Here is a 12,804-nt window from a genome sequence, read left to right on the forward strand (position 1 = left end):
TCAGCAAACTGATTTGCAAGGGGCGAAATATTGAAATGTTAATGAAGTTTACTTTCCGCTGATTTGTTCTGCTCCAGCTTGCAGAGTTTTCAGAGTTTTTCTCGAGTTTTTCCGCTTCCTGTTGATTCATCTGGCCGCAATCAACAAATGATTGGAAGTCTCTCAAGAGGAGTTGTTGCCTTAATCAAATCAAATATTGATTTAAGCCAGCCAGTGTGCACGAGTGTCATGTATTAAGCGAAATTTTAATTACATTCTCGACAGCCCCTAGCCCTGAATCACCATAAATTTGATTAACTTGTAAATTAAATTGGAAAAAATAGAGAAATTTGTACAAATACCACCATATTAAAGTCACATATATATTATTTTATTAATGTCAAATTGTTTTCCTAAGTTGAACAAGTATAAGAACTAATTCATTACTCGCGTTTTGTATGTTATCAAAAGTAAATGATGCATTTTAATGTTTGCTCTTCTTATATATAAAATATCCAAAGAGACTGCTATATTTTCAAAAAATTTTAATTACATTCTTGGCCCGAATGGGGCATCATCTTGGTCCCATTAACTGACTTCTTTGATGATCTACTGTCTGTGTTTGTGTTGTTGGGAACACGTGTTGCTTTGATATCTGATTTGATGGAAAAAACTTTGCCACCTTCTGCTAAATATGGCCTTTCTGAAAGTCAAACAAAAAGAAAGTTTCAGCATGTGAATTAAATGAATATTGATGTGTGTAGGTTTTCTCCTTACACGCTGTTTTTTTTTTGTTTTTTTGTTCGGAGGCCAGGACCTTTGGTGGTGAGTGAGCAATTATAGTAATTGCTTTGCCTGGAAGTCAACGGAAAATGAATGGCTCCGTCCAGGGGCCATTGTCGTTGGTTCATTAGCATAAATATCAGCTTACTTCTGGCCATAATGTGCATATTTTAAAACGAATGAATATATCTCGTGGAGCGAAGGTCTCCCGTCCTGGCCTCTGTCTTGGCTTGTTGATTCGAATGAAATACATTATTATGGCAAACACGAAGGACATTGAACAGGCTCCCTTGGGGGTTTTGTTGCGCCGCTCGCGCCTGCCAGCTTTATTAATTTATATTGTTGACTTTTATCAGCGGCGTCATGTCAATGTTATTCTTGGTCCTTGCTCGCGTCCTTGTTTGTGTGTGTGTGAGTGGGAGTGGGAGTGGGTCTGCGAGCCAGCAGCCAACCACCTGAAAGGTCCTGTAGGTCCTTCCACCGCCTTATCAGCAACACGTGTAATGAATGCCTAAACTGTCATTATCACCTTCTGTGTGCCGAGAGTATGTTTTTCGGTTGTCATGTCAGCAAATATTGTACCAGTGATATCCTTGTGGCTCTCTGCAAGATTTATGGCAATGTTGGGACAAGGATAAGGCCGTGGTAGCAGCCGCGGGCATTTGGCTCCTCCTTGGAATGGCATAATGTGACACATATCAACATCTATGTTGTTCTTAGCCCGCGAAGTTATGAATGTATTTGCGCTGAATCTTGTTTATCCTTCGCAGAATGTGCAGCAACTTCTGGCGGAAGGAGTCCGTCCCTCATCCGAATTCCATTCATTTTCCATCTGTATGCTAAGGTTGGTGGATTTTATTTTATTGCGCGTTGAAGGAGGAGAAAACCACCTGACAGGGTTCTTTCGATTCGCATTACTCATACGCTCCGTGGGCGGTGGCGTGGTTGGAAAATTTTAAGTTTCTATTTATATTTATGCCATGGCACAGCTAGAATGGGAACAGAAAAAAAAAGAACCACAAGTGCAGTGTGAATAATAGCAATAAAAGCTCACTTTCAGGATCTCGTTGTTCTTCCTGTCAGTTTTTACACTTCTGAAAAAGATTCAATTACATAAAAAGTATTAGTATAATTACAATTTCTTATAAAAATTGTATATTTCCCTTTTCATAAACAAGTTCCTAATATAAAAGTATTAAATTGCACTTTTTGTACGATTTAATCTGTATTCCAGCCATATATTTTTTGATAGTGCACATCATAGCCTTCAAGAGCGCAATAAGTCATAAAAGCGGAAGAAAGAAAGTTTTACAGGGCTCTTAACTTTCACTTTCATCTCGAGCTGCTCATTGACTTACAGGCGGAGTGACTGACTCACTGACTCGCCGCGGGATTGACTGTCCCTATTGTGTGCCCACTGTACAGTGTTCGCCACTCAGTGGCCGGCGCTTAACTTTTATGATTCCGGCCAGAGGAGAATGGGCCAAGTGCGGTTGCAAAGCCGGAATATCAACGGGAATGTCGGAAAAGTGGGAAAAGTCGACGGGCAGTCGGTCGCATAAATAAAAAGGCGACTGTAAGTGATGGACTTTATTTTTAATATTGGCCGCGAAGGCGAAGGCGAACGCGAGATGAGAATGCCATCGCCGGCCTGAATATTAAGAATATTCGCATCTTGGCTTGTGCGGGCTTATTTTTTAAGCGAAACGAAATGAAATGGTTGGCTATGATGGTGGGCGATGTCCTTAGAGCGCTAATGAAAATATGTTCGAAATGTAAATTGAGACATTCGACGGGCTTTGGGGTCCGGCTTTTACGATATCCGGCGCCTAATGAATTTGCCCATCGCTCCGCTGACCCACATCCAAATGCCTACGGTGGGTCATCTTATCGCTCGTCCTGCGCCCATCCATCCATCTATGTGTGCATGTATATCTATATATTTGTATCTGTAGTGTATGTGGAGTAAGGTCGCCTGAAAGTGGAGTGGACATTGCTTACCCTTTTCAATTTGCTGATATTGTGGAAAATGGGTCCCAGTGTGATAATCACAAGGAATGCGGAAATGGAAAGTGGAGGAGGACACAGGACAGATAGGGAGTCAGGTCCCTTGTTAACTTGGTGTCTCCGTTTTTCTACCGCTGTCTGACCAAGCTTTATACTACCCTGGAAATCGAAAGGATGGGGGTATTCATGGGTGGACATTAAATATGCTAATTAATTATATCATCTACTGGTTTTTTGGAGTGGGTTTTTGGGAATGAGTGTTTCAGCACTTAGCCAAATTGATTTGGGTGGTTAGGTTGGAAAACATTTTACTATCGAAACTAAAGTCATAAATGACTTATTTAGAAGTGGTGTCAAGAAATAAAATCGATACTATTAAAGTGTTTTTTATATGTTTGCCTATTTTTTTATGGTATGTATAACATTATTATTTTATTGTTCTTGCTTTGAAAAGTGTATTTTTTTTTTTACCAAGAACTAACATTTTATTAAAATAATTTTGGCTAGAATAGATAACCTTATCTATAACCACCAAAAACCTTTCTGATCATTTATAAGTTTTGTGAGGTATCCCCAAGTTCATATCCCCGCCGCGTGTTTTTTACTCATTATGAACTATGGTGGCCATGTCAGTTGTAGAGCAACAGTCGGTGCCCGGATCAGGCCGCCTTGGTCGCATTCTTTGGGTCTTTATCGCGCACGCCAACTTGCGCAAATCGCCATAAATCTCTGGGCTGATTTATGTCGCCGCTCGGCATTGGCCTCCAAAATTTATCGCAGCGCGATGACAGCTGCGCCCAAGTTAGCCCACGGCCACAGGCATCTCTCGCTCGAATGTCCGCTGTCCTTTGGTCAGTGTCCTTTGTCCTTTGTCCGTTCGTGCGTTGGCAGTGGGCTGGCGTTTGTCAGCGGCTACAATTTCTGGTATTCTGCTGTTCTGGTGTGCTGATATCCTGGCGTTCTTGCGTTCTGGTGTGGATGGCTCGTGGCCGACATCCTTTCTCCGGATCCTTTCTCCATGAGTGGCCGTCTTCAAGGCAAACAGGCGGCAGTGTGGAGACGTGTGGCCAGGATATGGGCTGCGTGCGAATGTGTGCGGACTTAATTATCCTGGCTGCGCGTCTCGATGCCTTTCTGTGTGACTTCTGTCGGAAATTAATTTCCTCGCGGCACGTTTGCACTCACCACCAGCACTCACTGCCCATTGTTTGCGCAGTGTGAACGTGAGTATGAGTGTCTGTGCAAACGCTTTTTGCACCGTATTTGCGTTTAATTTTATATGAATAACGGAAATTTGCGGCTTTCCGACATTTTAAATTGCCATTAAAGCCGCGCTGCGCGTTTCGGCCATTAAACAAACGGATGTGCGAAGGAGTTGCAGTTGCGGTTAGCGAACAGATACAATTGCCATTCGTTTAAGTGTAAATACATAAATAAAGCATTGGTAAATTGTTTGAATGCCTGAACTTGATTGATTTAAACGCGCCACGGACTTTCCCTTTTGACCCACAAAAGTAGGCTACAGAAATTAATTTAAAGAGAAGTGCACGCGATTTGGGCGTAAGATTAATTGGCTCAAATTCGGGTCGTTGAAATCATATACTCGTATAACTTTACCCTGGAGATTATTGACCAGGCTAATTAAATTGTGTCTTAAACAGTTATTGGGATATGGAATCCATATATATATATTCCATATATAAGGGCAGTTAATTATACTCGATTCAAAGGGTAATGTTTTTAAAAGTACTAAATCATTTTTTCTCTGAAACTTTATTTTTACAATACTTTTTAAACTTATTGTTTGTTACACTACGCCCTTAGTAAATGGATACGTTTATTTGCTAATGGACAACTGAAATGGCTTTTGAGGGCAGACTCACTCATATCATAAATTATAATGATTTTGGCTATCCGATAATTGCGAGTTATCCGAAATTTATCTAATTTACCATTTTCCACTTTGTTGTGCGTTGAAAAGGTGCTGTATTTCAGATGATAATGATGCACTAGCTGCATCACTAATCGTATTAGCAAAATAATTTCCTGTGCCTATTTAAATATATACACTTGCACAAGTCATAAAGGCTTACCATTAAGCATTTGCTGGCATAAATCAGACTCAAGAGTCAGCAGCTTCAATTCAACTGAGAAGCAAATTGAGCTAGACCCCAATATAGCCGGTCCATGCAAATGAAAGCAGAAGCCGCACATAAACGAAGTCAGATTCAGAATCGGAATATATAGACGACGGAATCGGAGAATATTTTATTATACGGCGGAGAGTCAAGTCAGGAGTCAACGACAGCTGTGTGGCTCTTATTGGCAATTATTGTCCATAAATTGCGCATTTATGAGGGTTGGCATATGTGTGGGTGTGTGTGGGGCGGGCCGTTAGTTTACCTTTTTGTGAATGCCGCAAATGTGCTCGTATTTTGCGTCTAATGTGGTCCATTAAGAGTCGGTCCAGTGTGTCCGCTCTGGCATCTTCATACCCACCGATTCGAGCAAATATTTGGCCAACGGCTAGCCACTCATCCAGGCTCAAAATGTTGGAACTTGGCTTTTGCGGTTGTTGGCCCACTTAGAGAGCCACGCAAAATCTGCTACTCATTCAGACGATTCAAAGGCGTTGGCTTAATTGCATTTCGTAGCAGCTTTGTGTCGGCTTTAAGTCAACCCAACCATTCTCCCCTATCTTGATTTGTTTTCCCAGCCAGCCTAGCGCAAAAAATGGGTGGCTTTTCCGCCGGGTCGAAGGGCAACTGAATCAATATATGGCAAGTGGGCGAGTGGATGCCAACAAATCTACTATGGGGCACAGATTCTTCGAAACTGAGGGACGAAAGTGGGTGCGAAAAATCTATGCATGAATGCGATTTTCAACACATTTTTCACATTAACTGCCAGCAGCTCGGGATGTCGACAGCGTCGTCTGTAATTTTGTATGCACAGTCTGCTGGCAGGACAACAAATCAGCATCACCCAACCAACCCACCAACTATCACGAGTGGGTGGTGTGCATCAGTATCATCGGAATCAGTGGGTTATATGTGTCTGTACTGGGTTGATCCCTGTCCCACTGCAGTGTCATATAAATAAGCCAACACCCGCAGTTGCAATTGCAGTTTCGATCAGAGTTAAGCGAGACCGATTGCCAAGTGGGGAGAGATAGATATGATAATGCCAGGACACGCCCAGTTGACTAGATGGAGTTGAAATGAAATAAATGGGATGGTGGTAAAAAGACTTGAATGCAACTTGCATACCCTACAGTCAGAAGGGGAGAATTTGAATTTTAAAATGAATGGAATTTGAAAATATGTATGTTTACATTATATTGTCCTGATTAAGATTATGCTGATTTTCTTGTTAGGTGTGAGCTAGAAATGTAAAATGTAAGATGATTGCGGGTTCATATCCATAATCTTTGACGTGTAAGATATGCCTCAGGTTAGTCATCCCAGATATTTATTTCGCTCTTGTTTACCCTCGGATTTTTCTCGAGTATTTGCCAAGTCAACCCATCGATATATCCAACTATCATTGTATCCCCCATTTGGGCCAATGTGCAGCCACCATAACTCAGCACTTGTCAATGCAGATGGAGCTCCTGGTGAGGCGATTCTCTTCGTGTAAATATGAAAAAAATTGACACGCATTTTTCACCTTTGCCATTTGACAGAATGAGAGACTGAGATTGAAAGAGGGCGGACATGAGTAGGAAGAACTTGGCCGGGCCAACACGCTTCCTGTTGTTCAACTTGATTTCCGTCTTAGAGGAGGAGCTCAACTTTCGATTTTCTGTTCTGTGTTTTGCATCACAGTCAACAAAAAAAGAAAAGGATGGGAAATCTGGAAAAGAAAAAAAACTTGCAGTCTCGTTTCTTGGATTTTTTTCCTCCAATGCTCAACTTTCTATGCACTGTTTTTCCTTATCATTTTTGATTTATGTAACTGTTTTTATTATTTTCATATTGTTCCCGAACGTCGCTGTGGGTGGGCGGCATCGGCGGCTGCCACGCCCCCCGCCCCAGATCTGATTGCTGAAATCACAAGAGTTTTTCCTCACATCTCGATCTTTTTCCCTTTACCAACCATTCACATCATTTTTGTGTGCGTTGTGTGCCAAAAACTGGTATTCCATAGCTGAAAAGTTTACGGCAGTAAGAAGATGAGAAAGTGCCGTGGAAAATTGGGGGGGGGGGGGGGGGAGGAGGGGTTTAAAATAGTAGTGGCTATATGTGCATGGCGTGCAAGATTTCTTACGAGTTTTGAAATTTGATTTCTGCTGTTTGTTGTGGAATTTGAAATGATTATGGGTGGCAGAGGCGTTGCTCCATTGGAAACTTGCATTATGCGCTTTGTTGGTCAACAAGAATTTTCTTTTGGCCAGCAATGCGAAACTTTTTGGCCAACACAGCAGCTCCTTCTTGCATGAATTATGCATAGACCAGGCCGACACTAGAACATTTTTGGGAAGTTTGAAGCTTCACTTCCGGAGCGGAGATTGCTCCAAGGGCTTGCTGCCTAAATGCCAGAATGCCAGTCAGTCGGAAAATGTATTGCTAATGTCCCTTGGCATCAGCAATTAGGCAAATCAGCCGTAAACACACACACACACAAACACAAATGCAGTCCTGCCTGAGTAATTGCCGTTTTGCATTGATAAATAACCAGCCCATCATAATGGCACAATCACTTTCGATGGCAATTTGTTTATGTTGCTAGGGCGCACTTTCGATTCTAAACCAAATCGATAATTGCACTTGAAAAAATTATGAAATAATAAAGATAATGTATGGAATTTGAGAGAATACTTAAGACCACCAGTATGACCCTTGAAAATGTTCTTCAATTATTATTGTACTAAAATTTAAATCATAAATTTGTTTACTTTGGGAAATAATGTATCGTTACTGTATTGAAGTCTTTTTTATTTACTTAAATATTTCTTTGATACTTGAACTAATTATATAACGAGCACCTAATTTGCCACGCAGAACTACCAAATCATTGGCCAATTTGATTGATTATTGCCTAGTTGTGGGCAACACTTGCCGATTCAAAATGGAAACCTCAAAAATCACTTCAACGAGTAGTGAAGGCTTCTTTTTATCACAAAACTTTTAAAGAAAGTGAGGGCATATGGAATGGCTGGATGAAGAATTCCAAGTGCTGGCAATTGTTGACATTCCTTAAAGTCAGCCACAAAAACGCTGGGAGACCAAACCTCGTTTCACTCCGCCTCCTTAGAGTTTCACGGGCCCACACAATGAAATATTAATAAATTCCATTACTAAAGAAAACACACTCGAGTGCGCAGCAAAACATCAATGGCATCGGCATAGAGTTTGGGAACTCTTGGATTCATGGAGGACGGGTTGGAGGAGCACGAATCCTCACCAGAGGAGACGCCGATTCGATTCTCAGACTTTCTCAGCTGAAGCATTTCACTTTTGCCACGCAGACAATTTTCAATTGAAGTGGGATCGAAATACGTATTGGGAACGGGGGCTACGACTAGAGTATATGGTGACTTTCCAATTCAATCTAGAAAATACATAGGGAATGTATCGCATATAGACATTCAGATGGTATTCACTGCACACTTACAATATTTTCTGTGTCGCATTTTGTTGTTTGCCGAGGGAGGCTCTATTGACAATAAATACTGTCGGGATGAGAACGATGATGATGATGGTGATGATGGTGATGAGGATAGATGGAGGTTTAAGTGTCTTTCGTTGGCCTTAAAGCCGCATTTCTGCGAACGGATGAGGCTTTAATGCCCATTACGGCCAAATTGGCACTTATCGAACTGGCGAGAGCCCCATGGGACTGGTACAAGTGCAGATACTCAAATTGGTATTAACAATAATATTTGATTTGCCAAATGAAATCCGCACTCACACTGTGTACGCAGTTTTAGGCAAATGCCCTTGTTAACAAGGCAGGCCAACATGGCTAGAATGTTCTAGTCGATTTTCCCTCTACCCAACAGCTTGGCAATTAAATGCAAATGGCGTGTGAAAGCCAATTTTGAAAAGTACACAGACAAAAACTAAGTGCAAGGCAGTCGCACACAGCTAATTTGTAAGGAGCAGCTGGAAGAAAAGGGGCAAAAATGGGAACAAAATGGCTGAAACAATGACATTCAGACTCCGCCCGACTAAGTGCCTTTCATTGCTGCTGGCCAAAAAGGCGTGGCAGACTTTGGCCCGAATCGAGTGGAAGTGTTCGCCTGATTACTTTTTGCTGGCACTGTTTGGGGAACATTTTTCACGCTCTGGCAGTGATTTGATATTCTTCAGGCTTAACCTAATTTGGGATTCAATCTTTACTATTGTGTGTACTAGGTTAATTTGTGCATATTGATAATAATAATTATATATAATATATAAAAAATATTTATTAGTTTCAAGAAAATTATAATCTACGGCATATAAATAGAGTATAATAAAGTCTAATATATTTTGTCCATTTGTGTTGAAATCCAGCTACCTTGCCATATATTGTGAAGCAATATACATACATTACTACCTGTAATGACTTAATAATTTCTCTTGGCAAACACTGATAATTATCTTAGAATACATGTTGCCAGGGCTACACACCAGCCTATCGTCCAGCTGCATTGAATTACATTAAATTACCAGTTGGCAGATTACCTGTATCCAAATCCTAAACCACATATCCCCTTCTGAAAAGAAAGCCCACAAGGTCTCTAATTTACAGCTTAAGCTCTAGAGTATCCATATAAATAGAGTGTAAACTATTCCTTTCAAGAATTTGATATGCCCACTGCAAAAACACCAATTGTCATTCAGTGATCCTTTGTCTATTTGCGTGACTTTAATTGCTCAAAGGCAGACGCGATATTCGCCTGGTCGCAATGGAAACCTTTATTATAATTTGGCCAAGACATGCGGCCAGTTGGATGAGCTCGAGCGGAAGTGGGTCTATTGGTTGGATTTCCTGATGCGTGGACTTATTCATTGACGTTGACCCAAACTAAAAACCTCAAATAACGCAAAACACAAACAATCAGTTACGATCCAGCCACACGCCATGGCCAAAAATTATGGGAAAGGCTGGGAAGGATGGAGTCATGCCAAAATCCAAAAACCACAAACAATTAAACAAAATTGCAAATTAGACGTTATTTAGACCAGAAATGCCGGTCCCCAAAAAGTTGACAGCCACCGCAGAACTCAGCCGACTTACCCACTGTACTGTTCTGTGTGTTCTGTGTACAGTGAAATGTCGAGAGGAAGGAAGTGTAGGAAATTGCCTATTTGCAATTGTAATTTATTCATTTTGCTTAATATGCCGTGAAACGCAAGGCTTTCACTGCTTTACCACTGCCCCCCACGGCAAACAAAACAATAATTTTCTCATATTTCTCTTATTTTTTTTTTTTTGTTTGTTTGTCGTATTTCCAGCATTTGCACGCCCATTTTTTTGGGGGTCACTGGCTGCTTGTCAATTGCAAATGGTTTGACTAATGACTCGGTGGCAAGGTCATGGATAGAACAGAACCCATTGTTGTCGATTTCAATTAGGAGCTGCGCCTAATTTGCATAATTATCATAAAGTTTGACGAGGGATAACGAGCCAGTCGAGTGGTAAATTGTCCTAGTCCAACTAGGATTTTATCTGCTAGATGGATGGATGAATGTTGTACTCCTCGAGCATGCAAATTAGTTCTTGATTTGTCCCATAATGAGCCTGTGTTTTTGCACTGATAAAAGGGGAGTGTTCAAAGTGAAAAATTTGTCGAAATATACAGTTGGAAAAATTAATTCTCCTACATTTTAAGTTATTTCTAGAAATCTAAGAGCCTTCAATGAATTGAAACGAGAAATTGTGGTGTTTGCTCCTTTTGTTCTGCCTTTAAAGTCCCTGCCACATTTTCAATCTCCTTTAGACTTAATCCTTAAGCTGTTACTCTCAATTTGCACAAGATCTTTGATTATTAAGGGACTTTTATCCCTCCATCCCCGAGGTCCTTTTCAGCAGGATGCTTGGGCAAATGGACTGCAGAATCGGCTTGTTGCTGGTCGATGGAGCTATTTAGACAGATATTCCTGGCCCGCTCACCTTGGTTTCCTCGAGGAATGGGCCCATAGATTGCAGTTTTATGTCACAACATTCAAACAAATAGCCGGCCATTTAAAACGGTTTAAAAGCCATTGCTGCAGTCCGTAACAGCCGCACGGTGTCCTGACTTTTCCGCCAGACAAAACAGACAACCGCTGGGGCGGTATGAGTTTTCCCCATTTTCCATCCGAGAGTTTCCTTTTTCCGGGGATGACAATAAATGAGCGCCCATTTGCGTATGGTATGGCTTTTTGGTTTTTGGCCAGAGAACGTTGAGGCTGGGGAAATTGTTTTGGCTGTCGAATTACGTAAACATTGTCATAAATGACAAATTTAGCAGTCGTAGCCGAGTCAAGCATTTCATTTGCTGTGGCAAATTTGTCAATCTCGGCGAGAGTTTTTTTTTGCCCGCCATCCAGCCATCACGACTTTGGCCCAATTCTCATCGTTTGTGGCCCAGACGCCGCAGGGATTCATATGAGGCACTTTTTTTTTTGTTGGTCTGCTAACTTTGTTTTGTTTGGGTTTTCTGTTTCTTTGTTTTTTTTTTTTGGTTTTGGCCCGGAATTGCTTTCCTCTCTCGTGATGAAAGTCGCAAGATGGAAGACTTTCTCCGTCTGCGGCAGGCGCGACATATTAATTATTCATTTCGATTTTGGTTTGCTATGCCAGCGGGATACCCAAAAAAAAACCCGGCAAAAAAAGAGGAGAAAAATCCAGCCAGACTCTTTGGGCGGCTTGTGATTTATAAACACGCGCGTCGCTTTGGGTGATTTACTGCAAATTGCTTTATAATGTTATATACATTTTGTAGACGATTTTGCTGCGTTTTGCCTGCTTGCGAGTAATTATAAGGAAAGCGAAAAGAAAAATGAGCCATTTTGCTGGGATTCCTAATCCAATGGATTAGGCGCACGACCTTAGGGTATATGTTGTTAACAATCTTAAGATCAGAATATAAAAGCGCTTTGGAGTAGATTTGCGGTTCAGCAAGGCTTAACTCTGTTAACTTGTTGGGAATTTATATAATATTAATATATGTGGAGGTATTCAACAAATCAAGAAATAATGAAAAGGCTTATACAATAATTTCTTACTTTATACTCCATTTGAATATATTAAAGTACAAAAGTAATTACCTCTATATTAATGTTGGTTAATCATTTATTTACGTCAGAATATATGCATTTCATGTCTAATAACCGATATTGTAGTTCATATTAATCAATTACTCACCAACCATTTCTTTTCATTTGCATTACTAATTTTAAAGTATGCCTTTGGCCTCGAAGCATTTTTAATGATAATGGATGCGGAAGGAAGAAAAATACTTTCACGAGACACGTAAAAGTAAAAGCAAATCTTTGCACATCTGTGAATGTAGTCCTACAAATGCGAATGTTTTTTTGTGAATATGTGTATTTATGTAAATTTTGGCTGTTCGCTGTTTTTGTTTTTTTTTTTTGGTTGGCCAGCGCTTTTTATTGTATACATTTTTCGTAGCTGAAAATTAGAAATGTTCCACTGCGTTCAACTTCACTGACAGTGCGTGGCAAATTGCTTTCCAAAGTCTAAAGTCTGGCATGTCTGCAGAACACAAGAGGGCACACACGTAGCTGCACTGAAAGAAATATCGATGAACTTACTTACGCCTAAAAAAAAAACTAAGAGAAACTTATGATACAATTGGAATATAACTGACTTGAAAAAAATATACATATATAAAATATATGTATTTCTCCCTGTGCACAACCGATAGCTAACAATAATAGCAAAAAATGGCTTTTTTTACTTTGCTGCCTTCTTTCCGTTTCCTAACCATAAGTACGGATGGGCAGGAAAAGTTGTATGTGGGCGGGATGATATAAGACCCTATATGGCTGTTCGCTGTAGCGGTAATTTGCATGTGCAGACTATGGCACATAATATCCA

At 40.7% G+C, this 12,804-nt stretch overlaps 1 protein-coding gene and 2 long non-coding RNA genes across 7 annotated transcripts in view; all 3 read left to right on the plus strand.

Annotated features, from left to right (window-relative positions):
- The window catches only part of dpr6 (defective proboscis extension response 6), a 164,710-nt gene that overhangs the window by 15,001 nt on the left and 136,905 nt on the right, over positions 1–12,804 (plus strand). The gene's annotated exons all lie outside the window — the stretch shown is intronic.
- On the plus strand, positions 2,085–2,932 carry lncRNA:CR45876 (long non-coding RNA:CR45876). The gene has a single exon (NR_133201.1). It is a non-coding gene; the product is annotated as a long non-coding RNA:CR45876 (long non-coding RNA).
- lncRNA:CR45877 (long non-coding RNA:CR45877) lies at positions 10,180–11,216 on the plus strand. Its single transcript, NR_133202.1, has one exon. It is a non-coding gene; the product is annotated as a long non-coding RNA:CR45877 (long non-coding RNA).

Source organism: Drosophila melanogaster, chromosome 3L (assembly GCF_000001215.4).
Source record: "Drosophila melanogaster chromosome 3L".
In the NCBI taxonomy this organism is placed as follows: domain Eukaryota; kingdom Metazoa; phylum Arthropoda; class Insecta; order Diptera; family Drosophilidae; genus Drosophila; species Drosophila melanogaster.